This window comes from Sander lucioperca, chromosome 22, assembly GCF_008315115.2.
Source record: "Sander lucioperca isolate FBNREF2018 chromosome 22, SLUC_FBN_1.2, whole genome shotgun sequence".
In the NCBI taxonomy this organism is placed as follows: Eukaryota; Metazoa; Chordata; class Actinopteri; order Perciformes; family Percidae; genus Sander; species Sander lucioperca.
Genome location: NC_050194.1, coordinates 18,579,648 through 18,598,504, shown reverse-complemented (window position 1 = coordinate 18,598,504; position 18,857 = coordinate 18,579,648). Strand labels below are relative to the sequence as shown.

Genomic DNA, 18,857 nt, shown 5'->3' with positions numbered 1-18,857 from the left:
TGCGTACTCGTATTCAGTGTTGGGAAGGATACTTTCAAAACGTATTCCGTTACAGAATAGAGAATACATGCCCAAAAATGTCATTTGTAACGTATTCCGTTACGTTACTCAATCTGAGTAACGTATTCTGAATACTTGGATTACTTCCACATTGAATTGCATTTTATAAGTAGGAATGTGGCCATCACATACAGCTTACTAAACAGGCCTTCTGGTGTGTTCTTCTGTTCCAACTGGCTGAATGTGTACCTGAACAAGCAGATAGATTTTTGGATTTGTAGTCCCGAACTGCATACTACAAAAATCTAACCGCAGTCTAAGCTACCACGAGCTAATTTTAGCTAACGTTAGCTAACATGTCAAACAGGGCTAGTCAGTCTTTCAACGGCTCTGGGGATAGTAAATCAGCACATAGGAGAATGTAAAGTCGCACTTCAACTACAAAATAGCAAGGTGACCAGTAAAACTACAGCAGACGACTACCCTTGGCTAATTAAAAAAATAACTTACTTTAAGATGCTTCTTCAGGTTGGAGGTGGAGTAATTTGGACGCTGAAAGGAGGTTGGTTGCTGGCAAGCAGAGGTTGCACTGCATAGTTATATTTCGTTCTCCCTTCTCTTTCTTTAATGTGAAATGCTGTTTGAATTTACAAGATAGAAACGCATTCCTGCCCTGGCTCTGTTGTGCGGCTCCATCTCTACCTCTATCAGTGATCACGCAAATAGCTCATTTTTTTGTTTTCATATTGGGGCTTCTGGGAAATGCATGGAGTTGCGAGAGTGAATAAACTTGTGAAACAGAGAAGTATCGTCATGTAATCCATTGATTTCAACAATGTAACTGTATTCTAAATACCAACTATTTAAATTGTAACTGTAACGGAATACAGTTACTCATAATTTTTATTCTGAATACGTAACGCTGGTACATGTATTCCGTTACTCCCCAACACTGCTCGTATCACTCAGCCAAAAGCATGTAATCACTGATCTTTGTCCCGTTGGTTCAAGATAAACTCAAAGATTGACCCAAAGCTTTAAAAATCACAGCGTTTTGTTCCACATACCTCCCTGAGGAGCAACTGACATTTACTCACTCAAATCTATCACATCCTCTCAGTACTCCTCTGTCGTCTCTGTCACTGTTTCTCTCTCTGTTTTTTTAGGAGAACTTTGGCCTCTAGCATATATTTGCCTCCAATGTGACCAAATTTGAGGGGTGCTCCAGCTTAGTGGTGAACTCCAAGAGATCGCAGCTGCAAAAACAGCCCACTGATGACGCCTACAGAGCCCACGAGGAGTTCAAATCCTTTTGAGAGACAGAAAAATATGACTCCCCTGAGGTCTGACGTGCATGTACCCCTGCAACATGCAAACCTGGACATAAACAAAACACTTACTGAAGATAAGTAGCTGCATTTATCTAATCTTTCCTGCTTTTGGTCAAATCCCAGTAATGAATGAAGTGGATGAAGTGTGATTTTGATAGTGCCAGTGATTGGCTCGAACACAAGTCTATTTGATCTCTCTTAAAGGTTAAGAATAGTGCATGTTTTATTTATTTTGTGATTTTTTTATCCAAAGCAGAAATTCTTTTGGGAGCTGCTTTTCATCTCACTGAAGAAATAATGTATGATTTCTTTTGGTCTGCAGATGAGAAAAAAAACTATAAAAATGACCACCAACCAGCAGGAAAAGTACAATAAAGCAACTATGGTAAGTAATGTTCTCGCAGAGGGAGAAAGCAGAGCTACACAACATGGCTTTCACGAGCAAACGCAGAGGATTAAGTAAGTTTCCATTTGAGAAATTAACTACTGTACAAAATGGAGATAAAAGAAGAGACAGAAAAACAGGGCCTGTTTGCCTATTCAGAGGGTTTAGGCATGTATTAAAAACCATACCGTTAAGCTTCCTGACAGATGCTAATGAAGTGATGTTTACATTTTGGATTCGCTGCCTAAACAAAGATAAGACATGCTCTCAGAAAACAGCAAGCCCTGCAATCCAAACACATCCATTGAGCTTGTCACCAAAGACATGACAGCTTTCTTCCCTACTAACAACAATGAGCGACTCATTTCCATATTAATAAGAGAAAAGAAAGGCAAGTGGATGGGGGGGGGGGCGGGTTGATGAGCACGGAGGGGGCAATGTTGCTTCTTGTTGTCTTGGCACCTATTGACAAAGTCTTCAAATAGGTTGTTAATGACCAGCCTAAAACACTGAGCAGCCTGTGGAGTAATCATATCAACATGTTGCCTATGCATATCATGCTGCGTGCTGTCGCCATATGCATCCTATGCGGTTGTAAATGTTTGGTACTGTTGCCACACACAAGACAGATATGCACGCACTAATACAGGGACACTCGTGCACGTGCACATGTACACTTGCTCATCCATAACACCACAAACACACGGCACTTAACATCTTGTACAATAAGAGACATTCTCATCCCACAGGAAGCAGGCTTCAGTACACCCAAAGGGTAAATACAAAATTAGCAGCTCGAGAGTACTCTGGTAGTCAAATCTAGGGGGATATAAAACATCTGTTAGATCCCACAGTATTTACTCCTCATAACCTTTAACACAAATTGCTGTTACCATAACCTGCAGGCTAAATTTATTTTTATACTAAAAATGTAGACGTAAGATTTGGACTGCAGTCAGACTTATAAAGGAGCACCGCACTAAATTAACATGGCAGTCCATTTACTTATTGTCATTGGGACTTTATCTCAGATTGTGAAAACAGTTGTATAATGTCTTCTGTGGGCCACAGGGGGAACTTTGTTAAGTCTGGAAAAAATAACCTGAGTGTATCTCTGGGATTTTATCATTTCTTTACACATTCTGTGTAGGTGTGTGATTCTCTGAGGCATTTATTCTAACACTTGACTTTGAGATGCATCTCCTAGACATAATCTTCCAGTTCGTAGTGCATGTCATTAGCCTCTTAAATTACAAACATCATTAGGAGAATTGATTCAACTTAGCCTCCTGGGGGGCTTCAGTCTGCTATTCCTACATGGCGGGAGCTCATTTTGATTGTGGTGTCAATCCTATTTCACAAGTTCAAGCAAAACCATTGGGGGTCTGAGCCGTTCACCCTCTATTTATCCCTGCATGAGGAGGCCCTGCCCCCTCATTATCAAAAAAGGGTAGACTATGTGTGTGTATGTGTGTGTGTGTGTGTGTGTGTGTGTGTGTGTGTGTGTGTGTGTGTGTGTGTGTGTGTGTCTGTGTCTGTGTCTGTGTCTGTGTGTGTGTGTGTGTGTGTGTGTGTGTGCGCGTGTATGCACGCACGTTCGTGCGTGCTTGTGTGCAGCCTTCATGCATGTAGGGCATGTTGTTTCAGCCGCTGAACAAGGGAGATGAAGTCATTGTGGCACACCGACCTCTACAACAACCTCAAATGCTGCAACATTGTGAAGGCCATTGCCGGGTCATGCTGTGGCAGGAGTGAAGAGGACTGATGCTGATTTTTTTTTTTTTTTTTTTTAAAGACAAATGTTACATGTTTCTGTGACCATACTGCTGTTACATTTTATCTTATGTTTTCTACTACTTCAACCAAATAATTGTTGAAACTTACCAAGAAATGGAAAGTGTAGCATCAAAATAGTGCCTGAGCAATGCATGTGGAGGAAAATCCTTTGGATAAGAACCTGCAGGGTGGGAGAAAGGTGCCAAGGGAAAGCAACAGAGGTGAAAGAGGGGCTGAGACAAATGCACGCACACACACACACACACACACACACACACACACACACATAGCATGAGAAAAACTTTTTGAACAAATTTGCCCCTCAAATTCTAATGCAACGTGGTCCTGTACTCTGGAATAGCCCCTAATTCCAGCCCATGTAAGAAACATGGTGGGGGTGATGTGCTTTCAATAATTCATCTGGAGATTGATAGATGCGTGTCTCCAGAGACCGCAGTGTGGATAGTGTGTGTTGCTCAGCTCTCCGCAGAGACTCACTGTGAACTCTGCCTGTGAATTTGTGAGTATGGAGATCGGGGTCAGAGTTTAACATGAGAAGGTCTGATACGCCACTACATTGGACCCCATACCTTCTCTTCTAATAGGATGGCACAAATTCCTTCAATTCTCAAGACTCTTCTCAATCTCCACTGAGATGTTTTATGTTGATGCAGCGGTGAATTGAATGTGGACTGCAGGGCACATGCAGCCATGGTTTTGCATGTAAAAAAAAACAGAGAGAAAAAAAGCACTTTCTAGCTTACTGACAATGTTGTTTAAATCTGTGATCTTTATGCTCTTCATTAATTCCATGATATTTGCCTCAGAGTACAACAGGGAAAAGGCTGATTCTTTAGTTAAAAATGATAAGAGACTTGATAAAGTATAATAGCCTGCTTTGATTTTCACTCCAGATCTGACTTAAGAAAACAGAGAATATTCTCAGATAGCATATGAGCAGTGGGAGTTTTTCTTTTCTTCACATAGATTAAATTAGCTGCTTTTGTGTTGCTCAACATGTGCACCATTTTTGCAATGCATAAGAAGTGGGTGCCTTAAGGATCATCTACATGTTTTTTCCCTCACATCTTAGCTATCTTTTTCCTTGATTCCTAATATGAATAAAGAGCATCTGAAATCACCTATATTCTTATTTTTAAACAATATACAATCAACCCCAAACATAATAATAATAATAATAATAATAATAATACATTTATTTTTGATAGCGCTTTTCTAAACACTCAAAGACGCTTTACAATTTTGGTTACAAACAGACAAAAGGTACGTAGACAAGGTTACATGACAGACAAAAAGAAAAGGAGAACACATACAGTAGGTGCATGGACAAACATCATAAAATCATGGCTGTGAGGTTTAAGAACACAATTTCGAAACATCCATTTTCGGCAGAATTATTCCACTGAGGGATTGCCTATTGTGCTATACACACTCAAGCCCGCACGTAACCAGCTTTCTGACGAGAGGTGGACAATCAGTGATGGACAGATCAATACTGGAGCATATTGAGGCCAGGCAGAATATAGAAATGAAAAGTGGAAAATGGAATATAGATAATTGCACTCAGAGCACCACCACTGGCACATCATACAATCTGCTGCCATTTACTTGACGTCACAGAGTGACCACGCAAAGTGCAGAAATGAGGCAGAAAATTAAATGTTGAAACCCACAGCGGTTGCTTGAATCTGTATCAGGTCTGCTTTTCCAAATACATGTCAGCAGCAAACCCTTCATGCATAAATGTAATGATGTGGATCAACGCGTGTTCTTTGTGCAACAAGTTCTAAAAAAGGACAGTAAATATCAATCATGTGATGTCATCTGTGACCCCCTTGTGTTCACAAAGCATTGGGGGTCACGTGCTTTGCTGTATGTTCAATCATGTAAATCAATCATGCATGTACTGTATATACACAGTATAACACATTCAAACTATATTTAGCATTGCTTAAATCAAATTGTCTGCCCTTACAGAAGACGAAACACTACTTGCAGAACAATCCCTGTAGAGAAATCAAATTAACTCCTAACATACAGTACGTTCTATGATCTTACTAAACGTGTAAAATGTAAGCACATCTCTACAAGGCTTACTAACTTGACTATTATTTTATGAGCTTTCATTCAGCAGCATCCCACTGTGATCGATTCAAAGGAGAACCAATAATCATTTGTAGAATCTAAAAGGGTGAAACACAAATATCACAGGCTTGTACAGGCCCCTATAACATCTGAGTATTATGTTACCATAAATTGTAGATTCACTGCAGACATGAGCTGCGCTGACACATACCTAATTCCATGTGGGGACATTATAAGCCTATTAAAGATTCTGTATTAAACTCAACACATAGTTGACACACGCAGATAGTTTTGGTTCTCTTTGCCCAGATCCATCCAAATATCCATCTCTAAACCACCATCCAATACACTAAAGATCAGTGGAAGTTTGTTTTTTGTACTTTTTGCATGTGCCAGGCATGTAAGTCTTTGTCATCTGGATCATCAGAAAACAATTCTTATGAGAGCTTACGGACTGAACTAAGACAGTAAAGCTGGGGTTTCATGGCCTACTAATTAAAATGCCTACAATATACTGTAATCACGATGCCCCTAGTTTCATTTAGTTTCAAGTCGCCTGTCTCTCTACCTCAAAATGTCTTGTCTGAATTTCTACTGTGACCTAACAAAAAAAGTCAAAAACATAATCTTTACAAAAGAAAGGAAAAAAACACACCATAAAAAGGCCATAAAACCGAAAGTGATTTGAAAGATACTAAAGCGCTCCGTAGACCTGAGGGGACTGCATCATGTTACACGTTGTCATATGACCCATTGTTCACATAAACATAGTGATTAGCGCAGCTTTAAATTTACTTACTAAAACTCAACTGTAAAAAATCTTTCCACAAGCAGTGTCCTACTTGCTCTGAATATTCCACCTACCTCACTGTCAACAGTGTTCATTGGGACTAGGTCTTTGATCAAACAGGAAAACAGGGACATTTGTGGATTATTCACAGTAACAGGGACATCGTTTTTTTCTAGTCTTCAATGCCATCAATGCTGTGAGCTCCACAACTAAAAATTCACCCCCCTCTATTTTATTGTGTTGCTATATAGCAAAAAGAAGGATTGCTATGCCCTGGCACATGAAACCAAAACTAGCTGAATGGCCAAATAAGTGAGATGTCCTTTTTGTGATTTGGATGAAGTGACCCTTTGAGGTGATTTTATTTGGTAAGAATGAAAACACTGGGGGGGGGGAAAGACATGGTCATTCGTGAGAATAGTAACAACATTTCCTATTTGACCTCCTAATAGAAGGTGTGTGTGTGTGTGTGTGTGTGTGTGGAGGAGCGGGGGGGGGGGGGATTTCTTCTTCTTGGTTTATGTCATTGGTTTAAACGACCCAAGACCCCGCCTTGATTAAAAAAAAGGAGAGTTAGACACTACAGCCAAAGAGAGGGGGAGAGAGAGTGAGAGGGGGGGGGGTGAAAGAACAGAACAGTGAAACAGTTGGGCAGACACCTAGGTTACTCGGCGTTTACGCAAACACGCTCGGCCGTATTTTAATAAACAAGGACGCGTAGGGTATAACACGTTGTAGCCTGTTCCCTGTAAGGTTATCACCCCTCTCTATCCGACCGTTTCTTCCCATCTGCTAAAAGAAGCCGCTTTTGTAGCGCGCGGAGGATTAATAAGGTGGAATCAGAATTACTCCAAATCTTTACATGAAACATTTCTGCCCGAAGCGGATGATGCTGCCGCCGACGTGTGCCTAAAAAGTCGGCTTCTCAACTTGCGATTAGACGTCATTCATCCAGGTAAGACTGCATTACAGAAGCAACACTGTTTTTCACGTTTAATTCAGTTTGTAGTGTTTTAAAGGAGAGTTAGCTATGACTGGCTGCCGTCGGGTTTCAGGTCCGCATACAAGCTCTGACCATGTGTGTCCACCTTACTGCGCCATGAAGATGGGGAATGGTCGGGTGGGTTGTACACACACACACACACACACACACACACACACACACACACACGGACATTATTTCTGAGCACGTAAAACCTGGCGTAACTGTCAATGTTAACACGAATAGCCCCCTTTTTTTCCTCCAAATGCTGCCATTCGTGTCCCTCCCCTTTACATGCATGCAAGGGTATTCGGCAAAGACTCGGAGACTGTATTGTTTTTGCTTACAACGAGACCCCGCACGGAGTGTGTAGGTTAAAAGAAAATAGGAAGTGCATTATTAGAGTGTTTGTTGATTGCTTGTGGAGTTGTGTGGGCGACTTTATGCTTTCTAGTGAGGGTATTTGCTCTTAAAGCCTCTAATACCTCACATTTGACCAAGCTGACTGAGTTTTTGGGCAAAATAGTGTTGTGAAAGACGTCATCCTGTGTAATCTTCAGCGCCGCTTGCTGCTGCTTAGCCGGGGCATCTTTTTTTGAAAAAAAACAAAACAAATTACTATGGAGCTCATCTGCTGTCCAAGCTGCATCACAGTGCCACTGACCTTTCACATGATTTCCCCCCCCCCCCCCACACACACAATTAGAAGACTTTAAAGAAGCTGCTACACATAATTACAGAGGATCATAGGCTCCCTAAACTTTTCTTCTTTTTTTTTTTTTTTATCTCAGGGACCCACAAGTGATTAGTGGATCAAACACCTGCATTTGATGACATTTTGCCTCGAAGAATATCCCCTGAAAGGATTTTGTGGTTTAGTGTGGAGAGTTGCAGATCTGCATGTGGGCAAATAAAGTGTGGATATAGTAACTTCATCCTTTTGCAGTCTCTTGTTGTAAGAGAAATGCAAGTGAAACTGAGCCTCATGTTTCTGGGGATGCCCCCGTCACGACCCCCCCCCTCCCCCCCTGAAGGCTCCAGGATGTGACTTTAAAACCACTGGAGGAGAATAATGGAAAGATTTTTGTAGTTCCCACTCTTGGGCGGTTTGCTGCATTTTACTGAAGCTCATTTGTTAAAATCTTGTTTATAGTTGCCGAGCTGATATTGAAATTGGGATTTAGCACATTAGCTGACTGTGTCAACTTAAAAAATTGTCAGGAAAGTGCATGTTATGTGTACAGCCACTGCTAGGTGCCGACAGTGTAGAAATGAGCCGCTAATTGCTTTGTGTTAACTTGTTAATCACACACACTAAAGTGTTCTTACACATTATTGGGCTAATTAATTCACGGATTACTCTGAAAATATGACAACAGGACACGTGTTGGATTAACGAAGAACTAGTTATCTTTATCACTCATCAAAAATATCATCAGTCATTTCAACAAAGATGATTTCTACCCTGGAGTAACACCTACAAAAGTAATCCTAATATAATCAAAGTGAATGAGTTACAAATAAGAACTTGGATTGTTAGTCAAAATATAGTGATGTTAACAATAATAACAAAACATTTGTTTTCAATGCATGCAAGCTGAATAGGGGGTGACCTTGGTAAAGCAGCTCTTTGTCTGTTTTATGGGTGTATTGGATGAGGAATGGGTGTGGGCCTAAAGGAATATAAGGCCACTACAGATGTGTGCAGCTTGGACATCTGCTCTGTTGTCGGCCATTGTCAAGGAAGCTGTTAAGATGGTGGGCAGCTCGGCACAACAGGGCTCCCTTGTCCATTAAACTGTTCCAGTCACAAGTGCAGCGGGGAACTGGTCATAACACTGAGTAGTGTTCATTTTCCCTCACATGTCAGGTACATTCCCAATCATTACTGGTCCACAGAGGATCGTTATTTTCCTTGAGACAATACATTGTTCATTCATAACCAACAAACTTGCCATACATAAGTTGAGATAGTGACATACTTTTTGCAGATACCCCCCTTTTTTCCGCTTACCTTCCCCCATTGTGAAACAGTGTTATCGTTAAGAATGGTCACTGTCGTATTTCCAGAGAGGAAATTGAGCAGACTCAGTTAGTCGACCCCGTGAAGAGCCTGCCCTCTGCCATCCTCTCCTGTGTTGCCGAGCAGCACCCTATCACTCAAGGCAATTGAACGTCTCTGAGGGGACCTCTGTTAGCCCCGTGCAATATTTATTACCATCCATCATCCCAAGACTCTCATTCTACGAGTGAATAACAGTGGCTGCTAAGTTCTGTGTTAAAAAGTTCCCTTACCAGCAACCATTAAGAGGGATTTATGGGAGCAGCTTCCCTGGAAGTGCTGCGGAAGCGAGACGGAGCGTGTTTCAGAGTCCCTGCACACCCGCTGGGCTGTGGTACCAAATATGTCATGGATAAAATTCTGACTGGTTGAAGAGCTGCCTGAATTTCTCTTTTTTCATTTCAAGTTTGTCTTCTAAATATGTTTTAGCGCTCAAATTAGTGCACTGGCAGGAAATGAATCTGCAATTTTGCTAATTGATTAACTGTTTAAGTCAATTATCAAGCTAAAATGCCGAATATTTGCTCGTTCCAACCTATTTAATGTGAGGGTGTGCTGCTTATTGCTCTTGCATATAATTGCTAAATTAATATTTCTTTTGATTTTGGGCAGTTGGTTGGACATAACAATCAATAATAAGATGTGACCTTATGCTGTGGAAAGTTGTGAAGGGCATTTTTCATTATTTCTTTTGACTTTTTCAATGCTAAGCAATTAATACATTCATTAATAGATAATTAAGGTAATCATTTGTTGCAACCCCAGTTTGCTTTACCTAAACAAGCAGAAGATGCAGTCCTTAGTCATATTACAGTAATGTAACCATACATTTACATCACATACCTAATGGATATTCTGTTTCATATATTTATTGGTTTGCACACAAAAAACGGTGAAAGCACTTGAATAACAATAACAAACATATTTGTATACAACTTTTTTTTAAATGTTTCTTCTTTTTTTCCCCCCATAAAATAAAATAAAATAAAATGAAATTAAAGTTAAAAAAAAGAACCCCTGTGAAAGGGAAAGAAAGAAAAACAAAAAGGGTGCGTGTTGGAGTTAGGCCCCATTAGCCTGGAAAAAATTGCATAAATGGTTGCCACTTACTGTAAAATCTGGTGAGACTACCATGTATAGAGTATCTTATTTTTTCCAGTTTTAGAAAGGACATGACATCAGTGATCCAAAGTGTATTGGACGGGGCATATGTTGCTTTCCAATTAAGAAGGAGATGGCGTCTCACTATCAAGGAAGTGAAAGCCAGGACCTCTAACTGCACTGATGAAAAACGGTGGTATTCTTGAGGAGTGCCAAAAATGGCTACATGCGGAGAAATATCAATGGTCTTGAGGAGCACTTTAGACATGGTGCCAAAATAAGTTTTACCTAATGGATATTCAATTTAAATCCAGTATTTACAGCATTAAAAAGGCAACAGATGAAGAAAATATCTCTATCTCCTGTGCAGTTATTTCCTTTGTAGCAAGTCTTTCTCACAGCAGAGATAATAACGATAATGATCTAATATTCACCATAGTCTTTAATAAGGATCATCTTATGCATGCATACAGTGCTACTGAGCTGGTAAATCCTGCCCCCATGCCCTTTTGAATGAGAGTGAGTGTGTGTTGTGTAAAAATTAGTATATCTGTGTGTGCTCACACTAACTCTCTATATAGTCTTTGATCCTGCAGAGATGAGATAGTCTTTTGTTCCGAGTCTTTCCACTCTGATGAGAGTGTTTGTTTGTCAGAGTTGAAAACAATTGGGATGAATCTGATAGCGAGTGATGGGGCTGCACTGTAAATGAATGCCTCAGTGTGCTCCTTTTTAGGTCCATTTGAATATGTGTTTTTAATTGGTCTCTGAAGGCTAAAACTTCTTCTTTCTGCATTCCTCAAAAGTGTCTGCATGATGTGACTATGTTGAGCTGAGGAACCCGGGAGCGGCTGTGTTCATTTGAAGCCCGGTGAACATGCTCATTATCTCCAACCAAAGGCAAGATTGATTTAGCTGAAAGCTGGGGCAATTTTGATAAAAAAAACATGGAGGTAGAACTGTAAACTGATCAAGACGGGAATTCTTGCAGCCGATTGCCCTTGGTCAAAACGAATAAGTTTAAAACCGAGCGCTGCAGTGGAAACTACTCAGTATCTTCGCTATTTAGAGCAACTACAGGCACCATCACTCAGCCGTAGCTACTGTCTTATGGCTTCAAAACTCATCTCACCTTTAGAAATGGTATATTAAAAATATATCTCAAAGAAACATTTTGCTTGGCATTCCCATTTCTTTGCTTCTCTGTTCTCCTGAGGCACTCTTCATCTTCACTTTTTGGCACATTGAAGTGTGTGTGTGTGTGTGTGTGTGTGTGGGGGGGGGGGAGGGGGGGGGGGGCTTATCAGATTTTCCCCCCTTGTCATTGCTTACTCCTCCATTGCTATAATTTCATTGACAGTGGCAGCGATTGTGTTTTCTGGAGCTACACAGGGGTAAAGGATAATTGGAGCTGTGAACGTCTTTCTCATGGCAACCGGGAAAGTGGAACCCTGTGCCAGCACTATTCTCTGTACCGTACAAAGGGGCAAGATCCAGCGATAGGGCTTGCATAAGAGATCTACAGTGTTCTCTAACACAAACAGATGTATTTTTATTCTGGCTCAAACTAGTAGAGCTGAACCTCATGTGGTTTTAGCGTTGGCTACCAGATAGGAATTGTTCTGCAGTTATTGGATTGGATCTAACAGTCACTTTGTGCTGGTGCTTTCACCACTTCACATAAGTATCAGGGGAGAGTGAGGTGACCATGTAATAAAGTGGAAATGCATTATCTTTCAGCCATGTAAAAGGTCAAGTAACTCTTGTACATTGGCCCCTGTTGGCGATTTCAAAGTCAGTTATGTTAGCATTAAAGTATGATTTTTGTCAGGCAAAGCAGCAGCACAGCAATTAGAGTTATTAATTATTTTCTTACAACTTAATACTCTTTCATTTAATGCATATTAATTGATGTGCTCCCGAATCCACACTCGCATAATCCACCAAGGATTTCTCAAAGGCATGCACAAAAGGCTTTTATTATCTTAAGGAGGAAGTGGTCTTTTGGGACTTAAAGTGCCCCTGCTCAATTGTGTATTATATTATGAAACAGACGTAAGTGAAATGAAATTACAACATATCATCAGCACGGTGAAGGATCCTATTGAATAATTACCTCGGCAGAGCTATTGTTGTAATGTCGGACTCGTTCTTTTGGATGTTATGGACAGGGTTTATCAAGCCCTCGTGCAAGGGAGTAAAAAGCAGTTTCAAGGTTAAACTGTGTGAAGGCCAAATGTTTGGGGAGGGTGGATTAATTTCATGTCCCATAATGTAATTTGCAATATCTACTCCTCTCCTGCCCTTGGTTTCTTTGGAGATGTGCTAGCCTGATGAGAGCTGAGGGCAGGGGGGCTGCCGTAACTATCGCCCGCATTTATAAGTGTTTACAGGACTACTAAATGGAATTATGGGAGACTATGCATGCTTACAAATTCACCATCGTTCTCCGACCCCGTCTCATTACTGAATACAAATTCGGTGGGTATCCGTCTGGTGCACCGTAGAGAAAATTAGCTTTCTCTTATACATGCAAGCCTGCACAAACACAGTCACATACATAAATACATACAAACGCGCAAACACAGGATGGGATGGGGGGGTGGTTCAAGGAAAATCACTGTGCATCATTAATTACAGGGCAGGCTATGAACGAGGGAGAAGGACCACCATGATAACGGCAGCAAGTTTCCTTGCTGCTCAGACGGCCTAAGAAGCCTGCTGTACTCAACACTTTATCACACAGTATCTACAGTTTATCCTCTTGTATCTGCATATCAGCCCAGTTAATTAATCTGTTGAGTTGTCTCATTTTCTGGCAAATTCTATGTAATACAAATGTCTTCATAGATATGCGTGCATTTCATACAGCACCATTACCATAGATACATTTGAACAAGTACAAGGAAACCTCTCAGTATGTGTGCAATATGAGAAAGTGATACAAATCAGCGGTTGAGGTCAGCATGGGTAGTGAGTGGGTAGGCGGTAGGCTTTTCATGGGGGGTGGTATCATTCATAGCATTTCCTGCCCACTATGCCTACAGTCATTTTACTTGCAAGGTTTAATAGGTTAGCCATAAAACCCTGAACGTTATGGGTGTTCCATGACATAAACAAAAAAAAAAGAATTGTAAGGATATAATGTGAAATTTCAGTGAGTTTTTAAATAATGATGAATTTCCATGGATTTGTAATGTTTTGAGGAACATCATGTGGCATACGGATATTGTCTCACTGCTAGTTCTTATGGTAAATTCCAGCAGACCGCCACATATTTTTTCAGGCTGAGCTGCAGCTTATGAAGCTGAAAAACTAAGTAAAGGTGCACAATTAAAAGTTCAAATGTATGCAAATTCACCTGTTGTGCAGTATTGTGGCTTCATCCCAGGCGAGGTAACAGGGCCTAAAGGACAGCCCAACTACACATTTCTTGCCCAGACCTGTTATTTCTTAACATTTCTACAATGTCTTGTGACCTTAATCGTAGCTAATCCTGTAGTAATTTTTCCTTTTTCCCCCTTCCCTCCCCAATTTGGTGTGGCCAATTGCCCCATACTGCCGCTGTTGTCACTGCTAACTCCACTGACAGCACTGGGAGGGTGTAGACAGCCCTTAAAGAGCCCCATGACAGCCACAGCCACAGTGAGGGAGGGTGCACAATCCTCCACCCCCACCCTCCAGATCCCACCCACCACCACTGTGCAGGCAACCCAACCAACCAGTATGAAAAAGGACATGAATGCTCACTGGTTTCCTACCTGAAAAAATTCCCAAAAAAAATTTGTTAGAATTAAAGACCAACTTATATCTGGAATTGTAGCTTGTTCTATGTTCTGGTAAGTGATGCTTTTACCTCCTGTGCAAACAATAAGCCCCAACAATTAATTATTTAGTTATCTACCCAAAGAAAGAGCCCAGCGTGCTCTATCAAGCTCAATCACACATTGTTATAATCCTAGACGCCATCAGCAGGACGGTGCTCTGTGACAGTAGGCTTGTACTTGTGGGCAGAAGTAACTGACAGCAGTCATGACTCATTTGGCACCAAATCACTTCTCAGATTCAATGTTGTGTACCTTTTGTACAGAGATGTCTGTCTCACACTGTTGATTCACAATCGACTCCAATATTGACAAAAATGATAAGCAGCTGGAAGCGGAAGGGATTAAATTGAACACAACCAGCCACAACACAAGAGTGCTGAGAAAAGAAGTAGCGGCAAGGTGGTCATGTGGTGAAAGGAGTGGCAAGCTCAGACGAGGCAACGTTAAGTGGCCCTTTTACTAAAATAGAAAAAAGAAAAGGTGCAGGTCTGAAGTGGAGAAAATATACTGGAGCAGTCACTAGGTATATTTCCACACAGTTAAAATCAGCCTTTTTTAGAGTTTTAAGTGTTCCTTAAATGTTAGCAGCTTTCCTAAACAGTGCATTAGGTTTGCCACTGTGGGCTGTATCCTCTAACTTTTCTTTTGCACAGTTGTAAAGATGTACACACTGTGACAGGTGCAGTGGGCTGTTTACGGTTGGAGTGTTGGTTGAGTAAATGTAGGCAAACTAGGGTTGGTAACGTAACAGATGTCGGTACTTTCCCTCTGCGATAACAAAAATTGATTTCAGTTGTAAAAATAATTCTAAACCTATTTACTTAGAATATTATGTTATTTATTTAGGGCATTTTACACTCCACACAAAATACAACACCTCCCTCTCCCCTCCCAAACCCGTCTCTACAACCTATCAAATCAAATAATTATTAATTTCTTACACTGCACTAAAACTTTTATTCTTGTATTTGTATCTTATTTTATTTTTTATTTTCTATCTTTTTTTAATTGCTCTTTAATGTTTAATGTAAAGCACTTTCCATTGCCTTGTGGCTGAAATGTGCTATAGAAATAAAGTTGCCTTGCCTTACAAGCTCCAACCTGTCAGTCAGTCAAAAGGGCAAAGAGAACACTGCCTGTTTGTCTAATGGCGCTTACCCACTGCTAGTACCAGCTCTATTCGGCTAGACTCGACTCGACCGCGGTGCCCCATCCACCTTTTTCCATTGCAGATTTAGTACCGCCTCTTGCGTGAGGCGAGCGTGGCTGGTCGTCATAGCGACGCCGCAGGAAAATGCCATGACCTAACACGACACACACTCTCTGAATGTGGCTATTGCCACAGCCAGAAGACAAATTTTGTTTCAAAAGAAAAACCACCACTGGCTAAACTATTTAAAAATGGCGGGGTTTTTCAGGACACCCCTGTCTGTCGCTAGCAATGATGACACAGTGATTAGTGACGATTCTCTCCGACCAATCAGTAGTCTGCAGGTTTTCACGTCACCTTTTGGTATCGCCTCAGCTCGCTTGGAACCTCGACGGAGGTGGTACTAAAAAAAGTACCTGTTGGCAGGTACCAGGGACTTTTTTTCACAATGGAAAATCAAAAAAAGCGAGTAGATACGAGGCGATTTGAGCAGGTACCATGTAATAGAAAAAGGCCATAAGTGGAAGTGTAACCGCACTGCGACCGCTTTCGGGCTCGCCATTAATATTATATTGCAGCGAACGCTGTCTGTGTGGAGTTTTGAAAAGTCTAACCACACTTGGAACTGATTTACCGGCAATGCCGTGACTCACTGTGACTTAAACAAACTGCTGAGGCGATTAGAGGTCGACCGATTCATCGGTTTTGCCGATTAATCGGCACCGATAGTTGATTGGTGGAACTATCGTTATCGGCAAAAATCCATACCGATGGTTGCGTCCGTTGCTGGAGCGGCTGAGAAGCGCGCGCTGTCATTCATTACACAGTACGCGAGAGCTGAGAATGGTCTGCTGGCATCATGCATTACAATAGCGGCCTCTAGAGGCGAAATAAAAACTATCACTGATGCCTTGTGTTGTTTATTTTCGACACGTGTTACTGCGCGCTGCACGGAGAGCACATGCTGTGCAGAGAAGGCTGACATCAGATGCGCGTTTAAAGCATCGACAGCAAAAAGGTATGTATACAGTACATATTAATTTGTTGAATAGATGCTGCATTAGTAGAGAAAGAACAGCACAACAGTATGTTTGTTTGCTTTCGAGGCTGAGATGACGCTAAACATTAGTAGTAGGCTAACTTACCTCAAGTGGTTAAAACACTGACAAAAATAAACGCAAGTCCGACCCAAATGTCAGAATCAGAACCCTAAAGGATCGTCCACGATCCCAAACGGCACCTCTGATTCATATTTAGATCATTTAATAACAGTTAAATGTAGAGACTTACTGATTGCTGCAGCTAAAAGCTAACGAGTTAGCCGTCACGGGGGTGTCTTTGGTGTCTTTCTAGCCTTTACAGGTGATTTTCTATCCAGCCTGGAACTTGTGCCTTTTTTCGGGGTTGTTGAGCATTAAATCCAAACTGTTACATCCAAGATTTATCCACTTGATGTCCATAATTCATCACGTTTTCGGTCATTTCTGCCGCTAACTCCGTGCTACCCATAGACAGTAGGTGCTACCGACAAGGGGATCTCCCACGATGCCTTTGTTTATGTTTTCAACCAATGGGAAGGCAGGTCCGTCACACATTACGCCTTATATGGGCATCCAAGCGAGAACAAATATATATATATATATATATATATATATAGTATAAAGTGGGAAAGATAGATCCCTCCAGGTCAGAGATCGTCTGTTACCATTCTAAACCATTCTACAGAGAAGAATGGCGTCACTGTTTTGAGATTGTTTGTCCTTTATATGAATTATAATGCTCATTATGTTTATTTTTGCACTGGATGACTCCAAATATGTAGGAGAACTGTTTTAGACAACACACATGCTTGTGTAGCATTGCTGTGGGTGTAATATCAATAAATATGACATTATTATTTTGATTATTGGCAAAAGCAAAAGCGTTTTTGAAACAATGTATGTATTTTGTCAACTGAATAGGTTATAAATACTATCGGTCGATTAATCGGTTATCGGCAAATACGGCCCAACCTAGCTATCGGTATCGGTAAAATCCACTATCGGTCGACCTCTATAGGCGATGTCATTTCGTTCCGTCCTCACTTCTGTGTGTGTGTGTGTGTATCAGAGCGGAGCCCCGCTCTCTGCCAACATGCACAGAGGACAGATAAGCTCGCGCTTACAGGTACTGAAATTTGGCACTGTTTGATCTAACGTGAATCGGTCCTCTGTAGTACCGACATAATTCGGTTGATACCCAAAAAAGTACCGGAGTCGGTACCCAACCCTAAGGCAAACTTATGCATGCTTGGAAATTGGTTTTCCACTTTTGCTTTATACTGTATGATGCTATTGTGTCAAAGTAGTGAATACGTGTCGAAACTGAATTCTCCTCCTCTTGTTTTTTCTATTTGCATGCATTGTCCATGTCACAGTGGCTGCTTTAGTTTCTATATCTCAGCTATATCTCAACTTGTTCCTCTGTGAAAGGAGCAAGGAGTGAATTGCATACAAATGCTCTTCCAGGTGTCCGTTGCAACATGTCTTAGGATTTAAAACCTCTCCACATCCACTGTGTACTCTGCTGGGGATGACCTTCCCACCTTTTACATGCACATACACAAACACACACAGCACAAAAACATGTCTTTCCTTTGGCTGTAGTGCAGTTATTGCTCCGTGCATCAAGCAAGTTGCAGTTCCTCTTTTTCCTGGTTTCCAGGATAGGCTATATTTCATTGAGCTCAGTATCACCTTTCCTTGCAGTGAGTGAACTCAATCTTTTTATTTTCAGATTGCCTTCGCTCCCAGTGCAGATGCAGTCTGATGCAGAGCTGAAGTTAGGTTTGTTTGCATTTCTCATTGACTTCCTACTTTGGGCAATTGTTAAAGCGTATTCAAACTATGGCAAAAAAAGGTTGTTCCTGGTTACTTCACTTTTTGGCTACCATCCTACAAAACTCTGCTTTATTAAAGCAAGTTCACTTACCAGGTACCCTGCAGCATTGGGCTTATTGCGATTTACCTACCCAGATTTTAGTTGTCTATTATTGCGGCTGTTAAAACGTTATAAAATTATACAAGCCTGCCTCAAAGTTGTGAAAACACCCCATGTGGGGCCTTGGCATTTAAAAGGCCTTCCAATTGGACTTCTTGGTTCGTATTTTATCCTCTTTGTGTACCATATAGCAACACCAACACAGCCCTGTAGTGCTGTTGTTTCCCTGAATGGGGTAGGTTAGGAGAATGCAGGTCTGCTCTCTCACGCTTAATCTCTCGTACTCTCTTGCTTTTCCTCCTCCTCTGCACATATCTATCTCCATTTCCCCTCCACCCAAGTGAAGGTCTCATTGCTTATATAATGTC

The 18,857-nt window shown here is 41.2% G+C and overlaps 1 protein-coding gene across 3 annotated transcripts in view; it reads left to right on the top strand.

Annotated features, from left to right (window-relative positions):
• The first annotated feature begins 7,021 nt into the window (after positions 1-7,021).
• The window catches only part of ctbp2l (C-terminal binding protein 2, like), a 107,539-nt gene continuing 95,703 nt past the window's right edge, over positions 7,022-18,857 (top strand). For 2 of the 3 annotated variants that reach the window (XM_031315603.2, XM_031315601.2), the window contains exon 1: positions 7,023-7,343. The gene's annotated coding sequence lies outside the window, so the exon portion shown is untranslated. Of the gene's footprint in view, positions 7,344-18,857 lie in introns of all 3 variants that reach the window. The other variant, XM_035997916.1, reaches the window with a different exon arrangement.